Source organism: Mytilus trossulus, chromosome 11 (assembly GCF_036588685.1).
Source record: "Mytilus trossulus isolate FHL-02 chromosome 11, PNRI_Mtr1.1.1.hap1, whole genome shotgun sequence".
NCBI classification, from domain to species: domain Eukaryota; kingdom Metazoa; phylum Mollusca; class Bivalvia; order Mytilida; family Mytilidae; genus Mytilus; species Mytilus trossulus.
The window spans coordinates 69,296,142-69,317,706 of NC_086383.1; the positions used below are offsets into that span (position 1 = coordinate 69,296,142).

The following is a 21,565-nucleotide window of genomic DNA, read 5'->3' on the forward strand; positions in this document are numbered from 1 at the left end:
GTTTTTTCCTCAAGGGAAAAAGATTTCCCTTAGGGAATTTGCTGTATAATTATTTCCTTAGAGGAAATTCTTTTTCCTTTGAGGAAATTTGCAGCTTCAAATTTTCCTTCGAGGAAATTTGCAGCTTTAAATTTTCCTTTGAGGAAATACTTTTTCCTGTGAGGAAATTTGTAGCTTCAAATTTTCCTTGGAGGAAATACTTTTTCCTGTGAGGAAATTTTTGACAAACACTTTTCCTTGGAGGAAAATTCAAGACAACAAATTTCCTCTGAGGAAATCATTGTATTTCAAATTTCCTCTAGGGAAATTTCTGAACATCAAATTTCCCTTAAGGAAATGTTTTTCCTCTATGGAAATCTCATAACAGTACAAACAGTATTAATATATTTTCTGCTAGACTGAATTATTGATACAAAAGATAATTAAAACTTTAATACTGTAATACAAATTTTCATGGTGAGTATTTAACATACAAAAACAAAAGGCTGAATGTTTAGCATGTTTAAGACCATACAATAATAAGCAAAACGCTATTAATAGCATACCATTTGTGATGTTATTAATATTGTGCTCATATTTGAATATTAAATAAAATAAACACTTTTCATGTCAAATTAACTTGTCTTCTGTTACAGCTGCTGTGTATTCAACCCCCTACATAACAGTTCAGTGCATAAATAATTCAATCCACAAGACATCTTCCTTCAATTTGTTGAATAAATTTTTTGCAACATGTTCTTCAAACATCTTCTTTGTATATTTGATATGATGGAGTCATGTACATGAATGGATAAAGCAGGTGTTTATTTCGACAACAAACATGACAAAGACACTATTATTTTTCTTAATTTCTCCATAATCCATCAGTGAATATGAATGTAGGTTGTTACATTTTACACAATTGTGTTCTTTGATAGTACTCCATTTTGTTTATAGCAATTTTGTAGGATTTTTTTCTATTTCTTTTTCCAGAAAAACACACAGTTGAGTTCATTTCACATTAGTAATCCAATTAGCACATTATGTAGAAAAGTATTAACAATTAAAATTCCTCTTCAGTATAGACCTGCAGGACCTGTTGATGATCATAAAAACCAAGATATCTGACCTATAAATACACAAAATAAAAAAAAATGTTATAAATTGAGAAAAAAACAGCAATATAAATAAGCTTATTTTATCACGTTTTAATGAACATTTTGAGAAACTTTCATTTGATATTCTTACTTGTCATGCTTATGAGTTCTCTTATTTCAGTGCTTTGTGTAAAAGATTTAATATTCTTTGTTTAGTGCCTTGCAGGGATATTTAAAGTTGAGCCACTTGCAATAGTTGTAATAGAATGTTCATATGTTGTGTTAATATCTGAACCACTGTCCTATATTATGGTCAGGTTGAGTGCTCACAGACATGAGGCCTAAATTAATATATTGTTTGTTTCCCTAATCCCTATTCTGACAAGCCATGTGTGGGTAGGTAGGTAGGTAAATAATTTTATTTTTCCCAAAAGCCTGAATATTATCTGATGATCCGGTAAGCCCGAAAAATCAGAAATGAATATAATAATAATTGGCTTAGTTTTGACAATAAAATTTTATGAGTAGGACCATTTTTGCAGGGTCGGTCGAGATTGGAGAAACAAACAATATTTAATATTAGGCATGATTTTTTTTTATTAATTGTTATTGCCTTTGAACAGAACATTTTGAAATAAATTGGATTGTTTAAATCTTTATATGTTGGGATCTTTAATGAATGACCTATAAAGGAAGTGTTTTCTCATTATTGAAGGCAGGCCCATGATTGACCTTTAATTTCTTGCATCCGCTTCATTGAACTCATGTTGTTATGAAATATATCTTTATGCAGTTTTTTTTTGTAATCACAATAAGTTGTCCATTCCCTGAAAAATCTGAATTTACAGTATATAGAAGTGGTCTTACCATTTAGGCCTTGTTGTATTCTGTTTATCTTGTTTTGCGCTCATTTCTATTGTAACTGTTTATATTTTTCATTATTTTTCTATATTTCTTGTCCTATAAAACATAAAAAGGGTAAAAACTATTATTAAACATCAGTTTGTGTTTTTCTTTATATGCAGTTATATTTAAAAAGAATGGAATATTTGTGCTTTTTCATTTCACAAACTTTTTGCCAGTCATGACTTTCGCAGACTTTCACCCTGGTCAATGTTGTGTATTTAAGGTCTTTCCTCTCCGCGAGGAAAGACCTTATTGTTTTTCGCATGTTTTTTTAAGGTCTTTCCCCTACGTGAGGAAAGACCTTATTGTTTTTAAGGTCTTTCCTCTCCGTGAGGAAAGACCTTATTGTTTTTCGCATGTTTTTTTTTTTTTTTTTTTTTTTTTTTTTTTTTTTTTTTCATCCAGCATTTGTTTGACATGACCTCCCCTCGTTTCTATTGGAGTTATCAAAACCAAATATGGACCATCGGTAGACCTCATTATGAAATATTACCAGATGAGGCTGTGTAGGATTTCATCATCCCCTTTAGAAGTTATCTCCCTTTTATTGATTTTTTTCAACATGGCCCCCCCTCGTTGTTTTTAAAGATATCATGATCTTATTTGGACAATAGGTACATCTCATCATGATGTGTTACCATATGAGGCTGCATAGAATTTCATCATCCCCTTTGAGAGTTATTTGCCCTTGAAACAATTTCTTTCCTTTGATCATTTCTCAAAAAATGTAAGAGATAGAATCGATTTGAAAACGGCAACATGTACAGGAACAGATGGCAATGTTAATGAACATATACAATCATTTTGTTATTAACCCTTATAAGGAGTTATTCCCCTTGAAAAATTGTATACAATTTTAGAAAAAATCTATTTCAAGAACTGGAAGTCGTAGAGACTTGGGACCTTCACCAATAATCTTTAATTCATGTGACCTTCAATATGCACCCAAAGTCAAAGGTCACAGAGTGCAAAAAAAAATTACGCTGCAATTTCAAGCTTACATATTAGGAAAACGATAAGACTTTGCTGCCTACATACAGCGTATAAAATGTTCCTCTCGACGAACTCTACATTTTATATAATAAGCCCAAAAATGTCCGACCGTCCGTCCAAAAGTTACAACAGGATGATTATCAAAAGTATAGTATTTTGTGTATATCTTTTTAAAGGTAACAGATATCAACCTACTATAAACTGAAAAGATGATCAGTAATTCAAGACCTTCAATTTGAGGTCAATGTCAGGTCATGAGAAAATTTCACCTTGACCTTCACATTATACTATGACCTTGACCTTGTGATATTTAAAAGGTCAAGTGGTCCTGAGTTGAATGGTGATAGTCCCATGTCTTTACGACTTCCGGTTCTCAAGTTTTGTATTGCATCATATATTTGATGATTAATTGTGACCTTAGTGAACTTTAAAATTGTCTTAATTCTTTTTCTATAATGTTGTCCTTTAACTGTAGATCATTTATTATTTAACAGATTTGAGATATCTATTGTCGTTTTAGAGATAATGCAGTTTTAAGTTTTGCGAGCGGAGGCATGTATTTCTGAATCATCAAGAGCTTACCACTTAAAATGTTTAAGAAATTGAAGAGGTTGACATAGTTATATGTTTGACCAAATACCAAAAACATTCCATGGAAAAAGACACCAAAAATTCAATTTGAAATTTTCATGTTTTGCATTGACTTTGTAAGTTTCATAATTTCTATTTATATAGTTGATATTGCATCATTATTTGCACTTTATCAAATGGGGTCATCTGATATATCAAATTGAAGGTCTTAATAAACTCTACTTAAAAATGAAAATTTGAAACCCCCTTTTCATCCAAGGGAGACGGGTGGGGTCATTTAGTGCAAACATTCAAATTTCTCAGATGGTAAGGTTGTCGCATATCAAATGAAAGAACATAAAGCGAACATTTCAAATTTCAAATTGACGTCTCCCAAAAATGAGTTGGATGGGGTCATTGAGTGCAAAAAATAAATTTTCTTTTAAGGTAGGGTTGTTGTATATCAAATGAAAGGTCATGATGTGTACATTTCAAATAGCAAATTCCTGACCTCCAAAAATTAGTAAGATAGGGTTATTGAGTGCAAAAATCAAACTTTCTAGAATATGGCGTTGTCGCATATCAAATGAAAGCTCATCTACTCTATGTTACATATATAATAATTCCGATCTCAAAAATGTAGGCGGATGAGGTCATTAAGTGATAAAAGTAAAAAGTTTCAGAAGGTATGCTTGTCGTATATCAAACGAAAGGTCGTACAAAGTACATTATGAAAGCATCACTTTTACAGGAAAGACCTTTCAATTGTTTTACAAACAATTGAGATACTAGTTCTAATGTTTTTTTTTCTTTTTCTTTTTTTTCTTTTTTTTCTTCCAACATTTTTTTGGCATGCCCGCCTCTTGTTTCTGTTGAAGTTATTGAGACCAAATATGGACCATCGCTAGACCTCACCAAGATGTATTACCAAATGACCCTGTTAAGGATTTCGTCATCCCCTTTAGGAGTTATCTCCCTTTTATTGATTGTTTTCAACATGGTCCTCCCTCGTAGGTTTTAAAGATATCATGACCTTAATTGGACAAAATGTAAATCTCATCATGATGTATAACCATGTGAGGCTGAATATGATTCCATCGTCCCCTATGAGAGTTATATCCCCTTGAAACAATTTCTTTCCTTCGCTTTTTTTTCAAAAAGTATAAGAGATAGAATCGATTTGAAAACGGCAACATGTACAGGAACAGATGGCAATGTTAATGAACAGATACAATTATTTTGTTATTAACCCTTATAAGGAGTTATTCCCCTTGAAAAATTGTAAACAATTTTAGAAAATTTTTATTTCCAGAACCAGAAGTCGTAGAGACTTGGGACCTTCACCAATAATCTTTAATTCATGTGACCTTTAATATGCAGTCAAGGTCAAAGGTCACTGAGTGCAAAAAAATGTTACGCTGCAATTTCAAGCTTACATATTAAGAAAACGATAAGACTTTGCTGCATACATACAGCGTATAAAAGGTTCCTCTCGACGAGCTCTACATTTTATATGATAAGTCAAAAAATGTCCGACTGTCTGTTCAAAAGTTACAACGGGATGATTCTTAAAAGTATAGTATTTTGTGTATATCTTTTAAAAGGTAGCAGATATCAACCTACTATAAAGTGCAAAGATGATCAGTAATTCATGACCTTCAATTTGACGTCAATGTCAGGTCATGATGAAATTTCACCTTGACCTTCACAGTATATTATGACCTTGACCTTGTGATATTTGAAAGGTCAAGTGGTCCTGAGTTGAATGGTGGTCGTCCTATGTCTCTACGACTTCCGGTTCTTAAGTTTGGTATTGCATCAAATATTTGATGATTAATTTTGACCTTGTTGAACTTTGAAATTGTCCCAATTCTTTTTCTATAATGTTGTCCTTCAACTGTGGATCATATATCATTTAACAGATTTGAGATATCTATTGTCGTTTTAGAGATAATGCAATTTGAAGTATTGCGAGCGGCAGCATGTATTTCTGAATTAACAACAGCTTACCCCTTAAAATGTTTAAGAAATTGAAGAGATTAACATAGTTATATCTTTGACCAAATATCAAAAACAATCCATTGAAAAAAACACCAAAAAAATCATTTTGAAATTTTCAAGTTTTGCATTGACTTTGTAAGTTTCATAACTTCTATTTATATGATTGATATTGCATCATTTTTGGCACTTTGTCAAACGGGGTCATCTGATATATCAAAATGAAGGTCTCAATAAACTCTACTTAAAAACGACAATTTTAAACCTCTTTTTCATCCGAGGTGGAAGGGTGGGGTCATTTAGTGCAAAAATTCAAACTTCTTAGATGGTAAGGTTGTCGCATATCAAATGAAAGAACATAAAGCGTACATTTCAAATTTCAAATTGACGTCCCCCAAAAATTGGTTGGATGCGGTCATTGAGTGCAAAAATTAAATTTTCTTTTACGATAGGATTGTTGTATATCAAATGAAAGGTCATGATGTGTACATTTGACATATCAAATTCCCAACCTCCAAAAGTTGGTTGGATGGGGTTATTAAGTGCAAAAATCAAACTTTTTAGAACATGGCGTTGTCGCATATCAAATGGAAGCTCATCTACCCTGTGTTACATATATCATACTTCCGATCTCAAAAATGTAGGCAGATGAGGTCATTAAGTGTAAAAAGCGAAAAGTTTCAGAAGGTATGCTTGTCGTATATCAAACGAAAGGTCGTACAAAGAACATTACGAAAACATCACCTTAACAGGAAAGACCTTTCAATTGTTTTACAAACAATTGAGATACTAGTTTTTTCTTTTTTAAGGTCTTTCCTCTCCGTGAGGAAAGACCTTATTGTTTTTCGCATGTTTTTTTTTTTTTTTTTTTTTTTTTTTTTTTTTTTTTTTTCATCCAGCATTTGTTTGACATGGCCTCCCCTCTTTTCTATTGGAGTTATCAAAACCAAATATGGACCATCGGTAGACCTCATTATGAAGTATTACCAGATGAGGCTGTGTAGGATTTCATCATCCCCTTTAGAAGTTATCTCCCTTTTATTGATTTTTTTCAACATGACCCCCCCTCGTTGTTTTTAAAGATATCATGATCTTATTTGGACAATAGGTACATCTCATCATGATGTATTACCATATGAGGCTGCATAGAATTTCATCATCCCCTTTGAGAGTTATTTCCCCTTGAAACAATTTCTTTCCTTTGCTCATTTCTCAAAAAATGTTAGAGATAGAATCGATTTGAAAACGGCAACATGTACAGGAACAGATGGCAATGTTAATGAACAAATACAATCATTTTGTTATTAACCCTTATAAGGAGTTATTCCCCTTGAAAAATTGTATACAATTTTAGAAAAAATCTATTGCAAGAACTGGAAGTCGTAGAGACTTGGGACCTTCACCAATAATCTTTAATTCATGTGACCTTCAATATGCACCCAAGGTCAAAGGTCACAGAGTGCAAAAAAAAATTACGCTGCAATTTCAAGCTTACATATTAGGAAAACGATAAGACTTTGCTGCCTACATACAGCGTATAAAATGTTCCTCTCGACGAACTCTACAATTTATATAATAAGCCCAAAAATGTCCGACCGTCTGTTCAAAAGTTACAACGGGATGATTATTAAAAGTATAGTATTTTGTGTATATCTTTTTAAAGGTAACAGATATCAACCTACTATAAACTTAAAAGATGATCAGTAGTTCAAGACCTTCAATTTGAGGTCAATGTCAGGTCATGATGAAATTTCACCTTGACCTTCACATTATACTATGACCTTGACCTTGTGATATTTAAAAGGTCAAGTGGTCCTGAGTTGAATGGTGATAGTCCCATGTCTTTACGACTTCCGGTTCTCAAGTTTTGTATTGCATCATATATTTGATGATTAATTGTGACCTTAGTGAACTTTAAAATTGTCTTAATTCTTTTTCTATAATTTTGTCCTTTAACTGTAGATCATTTATCATTTAACAGATTTGAGATATCTATTGTCGTTTTAGAGATAATGCAGTTTTAAGTTTTGCGAGCGGAGGCATGTATTTCTGAATCATCAAGAGCTTACCACTTAAAATGTTTAAGAAATTGAAGAGGTTGACATAGTTATATGTTTGACAAAATACCAAAAACATTCCATTTAAAAAAACACTAAAAAATTCAATTTGAAATTTTCATGTTTTGCATTGACTTTGTAAGTTTCATAATTTCTATTTATATAGTTGATATTGCATCATTATTTGCACTTTGTCAAATGGGGTCATCTGATATATCAAATTGAAGGTCTTAATAAACTCTACTTAAAAATGAAAATTTGAAACCCCCTTTTCATCCAAGGGAGACGGGTGGGGTCATTTAGTGCAAACATTCAAATTTCTCAGATGGTAAGGTTGTCGCATATCAAATGAAAGAACATAAAGCGAACATTTCAAATTTCTAATTGACGTCTCCCAAAAATGAGTTGGATGGGGTCATTGAGTGCAAAAAATAAATGTTCTTTTAAGGTAGGGTTGTTGTATATCAAATGAAAGGTCATGATGTGTACATTTCAAATAGCAAATTCCTGACCTTCAAAAATTAGTAAGATAGGGTTATTGAGTGCAAAAATCAAACTTTCTAGAATATGGCGTTGTCGCATATCAAATGAAAGCTCATCTACTCTATGTTACATATATAATAATTCCGATCTCAAAAATGTAGGCGGATGAGGTCATTAAGTGATAAAAGTAAAAAGTTTCAGAAGGTATGCTTGTCGTATATCAAACGAAAGGTCGTACAAAGTACATTATGAAAGCATCACTTTTACAGGAAAGACCTTTCAATTGTTTTACAAACAATTGAGATACTAGTCTTTTTCTTTTTTTTCTTCCAACATTTGTTTGACAAGGCCTCCTCCCCTTTCTGTTGAAGTTATCAAGACCAAATATGGACCATCGATAGACCTCATCATGAACTTTTACAAGATGAACTTTTGTAGGATTTCATCATCCCCTTTAGAAGTTATCTCCCTTTTATTGATTTTTTTCAACATGGCCCCCCTTAAATGTTTTAAAAGATATCATGACCTTATTTGGACAATAGCTAGATCTTATCATGATATGTTACCATATGAGGCTGCTAAGGATTTCATCATCCCTTATGAGAGTTATGTCCCCTTGAAGCAATTTCTTTCTTTTACATTTTTAGCAAAAAGTATTCAAGACAGAATCGATTTGAAAACGGTAACATGTACAAGAACAGATGGCAATGTTATTGAACATATACAATCATTTTGTTATTAACCCTTATAAGGAGTTATTCCCCTTGAAAAATTGTGAACAGTTTTAGAATTTTTTTATTTTCAGAACTGGAAGTCGTAGAGACTTGGGACCTGCACCAATAATCTGTAATTCATGTGACCTTGAATATGCATCCAAGGTCAAAGGTCACTGAGTGCAAAAAAAAATTACGCTGCAATTTCAAGCTTACATATTAGGAAAACGATAAGACTTTGCTGCATACATACAGCGTATAAAATGTTCCTCTCGACGAGCTCTACATTTTATATTATTAACCGAAAAATGTCCGACTGTCTGTTCAAAAGTTACAACGGGATGATTCTTAAAAATCTAGTATTTTGTGTATATCTTTTTTAAGGTAACAGATATCAACCTACTATATACTGCAAAGATGATCAGTAATTCAAGACCTTCAATTTGAGGTCAATGTTACGTCATGATGCAATTTCACCTTGACCTTCACATTATACTATGACCTTGACATTGTGATCTCTGAAAGGTCAAGTGGTCCTGAGTTGAATGGTGATAGTCCCATGTCTCTATGACTTCCGGTTCTCAAGTTTGGTATTGCATCATATATTTGATGATTAATTGTGACCTTGGTGAACTTTGAAATTGTCCCAATTCTTTTTCTATAATGTTGTCCTTCAACTGTAGATCATTTATCATTTAACAGATTTGAGATATCTATTGTCGTTATAGAGATACTGCAGTTTAAAGTTTTGCGAGCGGAGGCATGTATTTCTGAATCAACAAGAGCTTACCACTTAAAATGTTTAAGAAATTGAAGAGGTTGACATAGTTATATGTTTGACCAAATACCAAAAACATTCCATGGAAAAATACACCAAAAAATCATTTTGAAATTTTCAAGTTTTGCATTGACTTTGTAAGTTTCATAACTTCTATTTATATAGTTGATATTGCATCATTATTTGTACTTTGTCAAATGGGGTCATCTGATATATCAAATTGAAGGTCTAAATAAACTCTACCTAAAAATGAAAATTTTGAACCCCCTTTTCATCCCAGTGGGCAGGGTGGGTTCATTTAGTGCAAACATTCAAATTTCTCAGATGGTAAGGTTGTCGCATATCAAATGAAAGAACATAAAGCGTACATTTCAAATTTCAAATTGACGTCCCCCAAAAATTGGTTGGATGGGGTCATTGAGTGCAAAAAATAAATTTTCTTTTACGATAGGGTTGTTGTATATCAAATGAAAGGTCATGATGTATACATTTGAAATATCAAATTCCCAACCTCCAAAAATTGGTTGGATGGGGTCATTGAGTGCAAAAAATAAATGTTCTTTTAAGGTAGGGTTGTTGTATATCAAATGAAAGGTCATGATGTGTACATTTGAAATATCAAATTCCCAACCTCCAAAAATTAGTTGGATAGGGTTATTAAGTGCAAAAAATAAACTTTCTAGAACATGGCGTTGTCGCATATCAAATGAAAGCTCATCTACCCTGTGTTACATATATCATACTTCCTATCTAAAAAATGTAGGCGGATGAGGTCATTAAGTGTAAAAAGCGAAAAGTTACAGAAGGTATGCTTGTCGTATATCGAACGAAAGGTCGTACAAAGAACATTACGAAAACATCACTTTTACTGGAAAGACCTTTCAATTGTTTTACAAACAATTGAGATACTAGTTTTTTTTTTTTTTTTTTCATCCAGCATTTGTTTGACATGGCCTCCCCTCGTTTCTATTGGAGTTATCAAAACCAAATATGGACCATCGGTAGACCTCATTATGAAGTATTACCAGATGAGGCTGTGTAGGATTTCATCATCCCCTTTAGAAGTTATCTCCCTTTTATTGATTTTTTTCAACATGGCCCCCCCTCGTTGTTTTTAAAGATATCATGATCTTATTTGGACAATAGGTACATCTCATCATGATGTATTACCATATGAGGCTGCATAGAATTTCATCATCCCCTTTGAGAGTTATTCCCCCTTGAAACAATTTCTTTCCTTTGCTCATTTCTCAAAAAATGTTAGAGATAGAATCGATTTGAAAACGGCAACATGTACAAGAACAGATGACAATGTTAATGAACATATACAATCATTTTGTTATTAACCCTTATAAGGAGTTATTCCCCTTGAAAAATTGTATACAATTTTAGAAAAAATCTATTTCAAGAACTGGAAGTCGTAGAGACTTGGGACCTTCACCAATAATCTTTAATTCATGTGACCTTCAATATGCACCCAAGGTCAAAGGTCACAGAGTGCAAAAAAAAATTACGCTGCAATTTCAAGCTTACATATTAGGAAAACGATAAGACTTTGCAGCCTACATACAGCGTATAAAATGTTCCTCTCGACGAACTCTACATTGTATATAATAAGCCCAAAAATGTCCGACCGTCTGTTCAAAAGTTACAACGGGATGATTATTAAAAGTATAGTATTTTGTGTATATCTTTTTAAAGGTAACAGATATCAACCTACTATAAACTGAAAAGATGATCAGTAATTCAAGACCTTCAATTTGAGGTCAATGTCAGGTCATGATGAAATTTCACCTTGACCTTCACATTATACTATGACCTTGACCTTGTGATATTTGAAAGGTCAAGTGGTCTTGAGTTGAATGGTGATAGTCCGATGTCTCTACGACTTCCGGTTCTCAAGTTTGGTATTGCATCATATATTTGATGATTAATTGTGACCTTGGTGAACATTGAAATTGTCCCAATTCTTTTTCTATGATGTTGTCCTTTAACTGTAGATCATTTACCATTTAACAGATTTGAGATATCTGCTGTCGTTTAAGAGATAATGCAGTTTGAAATTTTGCGAGCGGCGGCATGTATTTCTGAATCAACAACAGCTTACCACTTAAAATGTTAAAGAAATTGAAGAGGTTGGCATAGTTATATGTTTGACCAAATACCAAAAACATTCCATGGGAAAAAACACCAAAAAAATCATTTTGAAATTTTCATGTTTTGCATTAACTTTGTAAGTTTCATAACTTCTATTTATATCGTTGATATTGCATCATTTTTGACACTTTGCCAAATGGGGTCAACTGATATATTAAATTGAAGGTCTCAATAAACTCTGCTTAAAAATGAAAATTTTAAACCTCTTTTTCATCCCAGGGGGAAGGGTGGGGTCATTTAGTGCAAACATTCAAATTTTTCAGATGGTAATATTGTCGCATATCAAATGAAAGAACATAAAGCGTACATTTCAAATTTCAAATTCACGTCCCCCGAAATTTGGTTGGATGGGGTCATTGAGTGCAAAAAAAATTCTTTTACAATTGGGTTGTTGTATATCAAGTAAAAGGTCATGATGTGTAACTTTGAAATATCAAATTCCTGACCTCCAAAAATTAGTTGGATGGGGTTATTAAGTGCAAAAATCAAACTTTCTAGAACATGGCGTTGTCGCATATCAAATGAAAGCTCATCTATCCTGTGTTACATACATCATACTTCCGATCTCAAAAATGTAGGCTGATGAGGTCATTAAGTGTAAAAGGAAGTCATAGAGACTTGGGACCTTCACCAATAATCTTAAATGCATGTGACCTTCAATACGCACTCAAGGTCAAAGGTCACAGAGTGCAAAATAAAATTACGCTGCAATTTCAAGCTTACATATTAGGAAAACGATAAGACTTTGCTGCACACATACAGCGTATAAAATGTTCCTCTCGAGGAGCTCTACATTTTATATGATAAGTCCAAAAATGTCCGACTGTCTGTTCAAAAGTTACAACGGGATGATTCTTAAAAGTATAGTATTTTGTGTATATCTTTTTAGAGAAAACAGATATCAACCTACTATAAACTGCAAAGATGATCAGTAATTCAAGACCTTCAATTTGAGGTCAATGTCAGATCATGATGAAATTTCACCTTGACCTTCACAGTATACTATGACCTTGACCTTGTGATATTTGAAAGGTAAAGTGGTCCTGAGTTGAATGGTGGTAGTCCCATGTCTCAACGACTTCCGGTTCTCAAGTTTGGTATTGCATCATATATTTGATGATTAATTGTGACCTTGGTGAACTTTGAAATTGTCCCAATTCTTTTTCTATAATGTTGTTCTTTAACTGTAGATCATTTATCATTTAACGGATTTGAGATATCTATTGTCGTTTTAGAGATAATGCAGTTTGAAGTTTTGCGAGCGGAGGCATGTATTTCTGAATCAACAAGAGCTTACCTCTTAAAATGTTTTAGAAATTGAAGAGGTTAACATAGTTATATGTTTGACCAAATACCAAAAACATTCCATGGAAAAAAACGCCAAAAATTCAATTTGAAATTTTCAAGTTTTGCATTGACTTTGTAAGTTTCATAACTTCTATTTATAGAGTTGATATTGCATCATTTTTTTGCACTTTGTCAAATGGGGTCATCTGATATATCAAATTGAAGGTCTTAATGAACTCTACCTAAAAAATAAAAATTTTAAATCCCCTTTTCATCCCAGTGGGCAAGATGGGGTCATTTAGTGCAAACATTCAAATTTCTCAGATGGTAAGGTTGTCGCATATCAAATGAAAGAACATAAAGCATACATTTCAAATTTCAAATTGACATCTCTCAAATATGGGTTTGATGGGGTTATTGAGTGCAAAAAATAAATTTTCTTTTAAGATAGGGTTGTTGTATATCAAATGAAAGGTCATGATGTGTACATTTGAAAAATCATATTCCTAACCTCCAAAAACGAGTTGGATAGGGTTATTAAGTGCAAACATCAAACTTTCTAGAACATAGCATTGTCGCATATCAAATGAAAGCTCATCTACTCTATGTTACATTTATCATACATCCGATCTAAAAAAAATGTCGGCGGATGAGGTCATTAAGTATTAAAAGCGAAAAGTTTCAGAAGTTCTGCTTGTCGTATATCAAACGAAAGGTCGTACAAAGTACATTACGAAAACATCACTTTTACAGGAAAGACCTTTCAATTGTTTTACAAACAATTGAGATACTAGTTATAACTGCATTTGGATTCTTATATATATAACACAACTATACTAAATAAACGTGACTGCTTCTATAACTACATTTTATTAAACTGAACTATTTCATAGATACATACATAGAAAAGTATGAAAGATAGAAACCAGATGATATTTAATTGCCTTATTGTAAAATGTCAGATTCTCTGCTGTAGGTTAAAAACTGCGTAGTATTTATAATCCGGTGATTTATAATAGAAGATAAAATAAACAGTCACATAAAATGTCAAAACACTATAGTTCCTCCCTGCTAATTCCAAACGTGTGATCACATGTTCGCGTGATAAGAATTATGAATGAAAATTGACCTAGCAAATTGAAAACAAATATAAAGAGTATAGATAGAAAGATAGGTCATGCAGTTTACAATATTTTCTCAATATCATGCAAGATCAGACCCTGGTCTGATTATGATTACACGAGGGTTATTATGCCTCATAATGTGTAACCATAAAAGTCCTATTTATGCACACTGACTATTCCATTTCGGCAATTAATCTTTTTGGTGGATTTCGTTCTCTTATTGGATTTCGTCGCGGCATTGACATTTCATTGTTTTTGGTTTGTTCCGGTGATTTTTCGGCCACAGAAGGCAACCATGACTAACAGTTAATTCATTTCTGCGAGTGAAATAAGGTTTTATTAACGAATCGTCCGTTATTTCCCATCCATTCATTGCTTGGTACAAAACTGATGCTAATACCTTTTCTTTTCGAGTTTCACGTTGAATTTCGGCGCTCGTAATTGGAAGGTCCTCAATTTGTAACACGTGAAAAAGATCATCTGCGTCTTCACTGTTAATGTTCATGTCACTTTGCATCGGTAGTCGCGATAATGCGTCTGCATTATTGTGTTTCTTTGTATTTTTGTATTCGATGTTGTATGTAAATCCAGAGAGAAAAATAGCATAACGCTGTAACCTAGCGGCGGTAGTTACAGGAATTGATTTTTCAGGATTAAAAATTGCTGTTAAAGGTTGATGATCAGTAATTAAAGAAAATTTCCTACCGTACAGAAATGTGTTAAATTTCTTCACTCCCCACACTATTCCAAGCGCCTCCTTTTGGATTTGTGCATAGTTCTTTTCGGATTTTGTAAGACTCCTCGATGCGAAAGAAATTGGTCTTTCCGATCCATCTGGCATAACGTGAGATAACACTGCTCCAAGTCCGAATGGCGAAGCATCACACGCTAAACGGACTGGTAATTCGGGGTTGTAGTGTGTTAACACTTGGTCTGACGTAATAAGCTCCTTTGCCTTTTTGAAGGCCTTTTCACAATCGTCTGTCCAGCGCCATATTCGCTCTTTTTCTAGCAGTTGATTCAATGGTTTAAGTACAGTTGCTGAATTAGGCATAAATCTGTGATAATAGTTTATTAGTCCTAAGAATGCACGTACATCCTTTACATTTTTCGGAGTCGGAGTTTCCATTACAGCTTGTACTTTGTCTGTAGTTTTCCTGAGTCCATCTGCACTAATTTCATGTCCGCAGTATATGACTTTGTCCTTGAGGAAAGAACATTTCTGCAAGTTTGCCCTAAAACCATAGTTCTGAAGTCTCTGTAACACATTTTTCAAGTTTTGTAAGTGTGTTTCGTCATCAGGGCCCGTTATAATCATGTCGTCCAACATGCATTGTACACTATCAAGTCCATTTAATACCTGGTCCATTGTTCTTTGCCATATAGCTGGTGCTGACGCAATTCCGAATAACATCCTATTATAACGATACAGTCCTTTGTGTGTATTGAGTCATCAATGGTTTTGACTCATCGTCTACCTCCATATGTAAATATGCATTACGGAGATCCAGTTTCGTGTATTTCTGTCCTCCTGCGAGAGTAGCGAATATCTCATCGGTCCGCGGAAGCGGGTACTGATCCACATTAAGCATAGGATTCACGGTGGTTTTGAAATCTCCACATATACGAATTGTACCATTTGATTTCATAACGGGGACAATTGGTGATGCCCATTCACTTGTGTCGACTTTTGAAATTATTCCTTCCTTTTCAAGCCTTATTAGCTCTCGCTCCACTTGCGGTTTGACTGAAAATGGCACCGGTCTAGCTTTTACAAATTTCGGTGAAGCATTTTCTTTTAACGTGAGATGTGCTTTTATATCTGCAACACACCCTATTCCCTCACGGAATACATTTGAATACTCCTTCAGTAATAAATCCAGCTTTTCATTTGAATTTCTTGATACTGAAATTTTATTAATCCACTTGAGATTTTTCCAATCTAAATTGATTTTCCTTAACCAATCACGCCCAAACAATGCAGGGCCACCTTTTTGCACTACATACAATTTAAGATTTTCACATTGACCATTATATTTAACTTGCACATTCATATATCCAGTTGGAATTAACAACTCTCCTGAATACGTTTTCAGGGTGACATTTGCACTTTCAAGTTTTTCATTTTGAAAATACTTGTCGTAATCCACAGCAGAAATTACTGACACGGCTGAACCTGTATCCAGCTCCATTCTAATTTCTTTTCCATGCACATTTGGCGTAATCCAAATTGAATCCTGATTGGAATTTTTTAACACTGTGAATTCCTAAGTAATCATCCTCATCACTTGTGTATTCCCGTGATTGATTATCCAAGGAATTAACATTCTTTTGCGCCGGTCTTTGTTTCGGTTTACCGGATGATCTACACGCTTTACGAATGTGCCCTTTTTTATTACAGCTGTGACACACCGCGTCTTTAAATCTACATGTATCTGCTTTGTGATTCTTTCCATTACATCGGTAGCATACGAACGATTTTTGTCTATCTGTTGTACTTGGTGGCGGTTTACGTTGCTGTCGTTGTATCCTGTTTACAGAACTTTCGGTGTTGAATTTCCCTCTTAACTCAATTGCATCTTTGTTTGCAGTCTCTACGGCTATAGCAATTCCGATAGCTTTCACAAAAGTTAAGTCCGGCACAGTTAACAGTTTCTTTTGTGTCTGTTCATCTTTAAGTCCAACCACAAACTGGTCTCTTAAAGATTCATTTAAGTTCCCAAATTCACAATATTCGGCAAACTTTCTAAGTTCTGCTACATATTTATTTACAGTTTCTCCTTGTATTTGATAACGTTTATAAAAACGAAATCTCTCTGCGACAATCAATGGTTTCGGACTTAAATGGTCTTTCAATAACTTTACAATATCGTCATACGATTTAGTTGCGGGTTTATCCGGTAAAGTCAAATTTCTAAGAAGTCCATAGGTTTTCCCACCTAATAATGTCAATAAAGCTGGAACCTTCTTCTCATTTTCAAGTGCGTTCACTGCAAAATATTGTTCCAGTCTTTCAACGTACGAACTCCACGTTTCTGTACTATCATCAAACGGCTCTATTTTCCCTATATATCCCGCCATTGTCTAATTAACCAAGGTAATTTCACAGAAAATTATTTTCGGAAAAGTCCTTTGAATTAAAGACAATTAATGGCCATCCTCGTCGCCAAACTATTGTGTATTTATAACTGCATTTGGATTCTTATATATATAACACAACTATACTAAATAAACGTGACTGCTTTCTGTACTATCATACAAAATCCGAAAAAAAACTGTTGTGTATTTATAACTGCATTTGGATTCTTATATATATAACACAACTATACTAAATAAACGTGACTGCTTCTATAACTACATTTTATTAAACTGAACTATTTCATAGATACATACATAGAAAAGTATGAAAGATAGAAACCAGATGATATTTAATTGCCTTATTGTTTACAATGTCAGATTCTCTGCTGTAGGTTAAAAACTGCGTAGTATTTATAATCCGGTGATTTATAATAGAAGATAAAATAAACAGTCACATAAAATGTCAAAACACTATAGTCAATAGTTTAAAAACAAACATTCCCATACTTTTTCTTTGTGTTCGTACTAATTTTTCATTTGACAAAAAAGACATGATTCAACTATTCTTCTATAATTTGTTTCGCTTGACTACGTTAAACTCTGAAATATTGTTAACAGTATAATCAGTATGTGTCTCACTCGTCAAAATTTCAAATTAATATATAAATAACCAATAAAAATGCTATGCATGGCTCAGCTTGATACAAACGTACAGGTTGAACCCAGAACAGTTTGGGCAAGTATGGACACAACATTCAAGCTCGATACAACTCTGAATTTTAGATTTTTGTTGTGATTCAATAGTTGATGCAGCATAGGTTTCTGACACAGAATGAATGTGGTCCAAGTACTTAAAAAAATTTAAATTGACAATTAACCTCCAAAATGGTCCAATATTCAAAATCTCAATACATGGTTAGATGCAGCATATCAACATGATCAAAGAAACCCAATAATTCATTTTTTGATGAAATCAAATAAAGTTAAATTTTGGGCCCTTTAGAACTCAATGTGGACCAATTTGATAATGGGACAAAATATAAAAAATCTTAACGAATGGTTAGATTCAGCATATCAAAGAGCCCCATATAATCATTTTTTGTTGAAATCAAACAAAGTAAAATTTTGGACCCCGATTTGGACCAACTTGAAATTTGGGCCCATAATAAAAAAATCGAAGTAAATATTCAGATTCAGCATATTAATCAGAACACCAAGAATTTAAATATTGTTAAAATCAAAATAAGTTTAATTTTGGACCCTTTGGACCTTAAGGTAGACCAATTTAAACAGGACCAAAAAAACTAGGAATCTTAAAACACAGTTAGATTTGGCATATCAAAGAACTCCAATAATTCAATTTTATATAAAATCAAACAAAGTTTAATATTGGCCCCTTTTGGCCCCTAATTCATGTTATTCCTAAACTCTGAACAAAAACTCTGGTCACAAACCTTGTGTTTGAATTTCACAGATTTCTATTAACTTGTACTAAAGTAATTAAGCGGAAACTAAATGTCCTGGGACAACGACGACTACATGATAAAATTGAGAATGGAAAAAGGGAATGTGTCAAAGAGACAACAACCTGACCATAGATTCAAGGGTTGGAATCCTTTTCTTTTACCGACCAATGCATTTGAATGGGAGATATAGTTGGAACCCCTCTTTACTCATGGTTGGGACCCCCCTTTGAAAATGGCTGGATCCGCCCCTGAGAAGCATTATAGAAAAATTTATAAGCTTTAACTCAAAATAAGGATCATTTTATTTTTAAAGGGCAGGCACAGATCCAGAGGGGGGTTCAAGGGATTGGAACCCCCCTTTTTTTGGATTATCAATGCATTTGAATGGGGACATGTAATTGGACCCCCCCCCTTTTCCCCTTTTGTCCTGGGTTAGAATCCCACCCCACCCCTTTTTAAAATGACTGGATCCACCCCTTAAGGGTCTATAATTAAGTTTGACAACATCAGACATACTTTTTTAACAAAAATAAATGCCACATTTCATCCAATTTAATTTCATCTCTTACTTGCTATTTCATCCATAATATTTAAAGAAATATAAATTTGGGAGTAGTATGATTTTAATTTGCAAGTTATTAACTATCAAAACTAGAGACCTAATCATGATAATAGAGTAGATATACTTGACTAATTTAAATCAAACTTGGGGTGACTATATCTTTATTTCTCAACAAACCAAATTACAATGGTATAGACTGGGAACAAAGATTTAAGGGGATAGATGCCAGTTTACCTACAATGACCTAGTTTCATAACAATAGCATACATTAATAAAGACTACATGGTCACTCTTATGTTTAAATTTTGGGTGTTCATTTTTTAATGTTTAAAGCTAACAATTTCAACTACATACAAGTATCAAGATTTGATCCTACATTATTTGAATATTGAAAAAAAATAGCTTTTTAAATTTGGATCTAACATTATATATAATTGTGTATGTCACATGGGTGTATTTTAATGTAAAGCATCTGAAAAATCATTAGCCGTCTCATATTAATTTCAGTTCTTCAAAAGGCAAATTTATATGAGCTTATGCTGAAAATAGAGATTTCTTATTAAGGAGAAATCCCTGCCCCCCTTTTTGTGTGAAAAATTTTGTTGATTACAGAAACATGACTGAGGCAACCATCCCCCATCTGAACCCCCCCCCCCCCCCCCCCCTTTCCAAATAATTATGACGTCTTGAAAGGCTATCATATTTTTTTTCTATGTCGATGTTAGGCGTCAAAGAAAAAAAATATAATAGCCTTTCAAGACGTCATAATTATTTGGACTACCCCCCCCCCCCCCCCCCCCTAATCACTCAGGTCATTGGTGAAGAGTTGTCACACAAAATAAATCAAATGATACCAAATATTCATATGAATATGTTTATATGTTTTTAGCTAGTGTAAGTCAGTCAGGAGAGGAGGCAACCATTTGATTTGTAGGGTGAAAAATGTGATAATCTTGTTTGGTAAACTTGTGCTATAAATAAAAATTACCAATCCATTAAAAAATCCGTGAGCACAATCTCATCCAATGAAATAGATTATTGTCTGTTTTCGAAGTTATATGGAAGTAAGTTAGTAGTCCAGATAAATATGACGCATTGCAAGGCATTTTTTCTGAGGAGAAGTGTAGAATGGGGGAATGGAACCAATAAATTGATCAGATCCGAAATGCCCTTCCCAGTGAAGGGGCACCTATTATTTTGTAGGTAATTATTATTAGTGTCGGTGGTCTCACAAGTAAATCAGAGTGAATATTGCATGCACATTAAAATTAGCAGAGAAGAGACAATTATCAACTTGTGTTTTATTAATTTTCTCGCAGTTATTTACGGTAAATCAGCTATATAGACATAGGAAGATGTGGTGTATGTATATATAACACAAAACAGGTGTTCGGTTCTTGTACTATATAGTGGCTATAGTATATGACTTTTAAATAACAATTATCAATTATATCTGTATTCTGTGGCGGGTCGAAGGGGATGGAATCCGGGATTGGACTCCCCTAGCTTTTTGTGAGCAATCATTGCATAAATGATAATCTCGGGAATCCTCTCAAGTTCCTACAGAAAAAGCTGAGACTACTATAACACATGTGTTATAGTAGTCTCAGAGAAAAAGGGAGAAGGTTTGGATCCATTAAAACGTTTAATCCCGCTGCAAATGTTTGCACCTGTCCTAAGTCAGGAATCTGATGTACAGTAGTTGTCGTTTGTTTATGTTATATATACGTGTTTCTCGTTTCTCGTTTTGTTTATATAGATTAGACCGTTGGTTTTCCCGTTTGAATGGTTTTACACTATTAATTTTGGGGCCCTTTATAGCTTGTTGTTCGGTGTGAGCCAAGGCTCCGTGTTGAAGGCCGTACTTTAACCTATAATGGTTTAATTTTTAAATTGTTATTTGGATGGAGAGTTGTCTCATTGGCACTCACACCACATCTTCCTATATCTATATACAAGGTGATAGGACGTTCCGATGGAATAGGTTACCTGTGCATCAGGAAAAGTTTTAATATAAGAACCTTAAATATATGTGAACAGGTCGGTAAAAACTCTCTTTTGACACATAGGTAGTGCACTCTTGCATTGAACACCAATCAAAACGCTAACAATATGTGAAAAGATAACGTTTTAACCTACACAATATATGAATAAGGTATACACTTTTGAAATCTAAATTATATGAAAAGGGTGAGGGAACAGAAACCCAGCGGCAATGACACCCCTTATTTAATGGAGACATGTAGTTGGAACCCTCTTTATCATGACTAGATCCGGCCATGATTTTTACATGTAAATCAAGCCTCGGGTATTTGTT

General features: G+C 33.6%; 1 long non-coding RNA gene across 1 annotated transcript; it reads right to left on the reverse strand.

Annotated features, from left to right (window-relative positions):
* Window positions 1–526: 526 nt before the first annotated feature.
* LOC134690573 (uncharacterized) lies at window positions 527–20,265 on the reverse strand. Its single transcript, XR_010101977.1, has 3 exons — window positions 20,237–20,265; window positions 1,944–2,036; window positions 527–1,108 (listed from the first exon to the last, which is right to left on the reverse strand). It is a non-coding gene; the product is annotated as an uncharacterized LOC134690573 (long non-coding RNA).
* Between the last annotated feature and the right edge of the window lie 1,300 nt (window positions 20,266–21,565).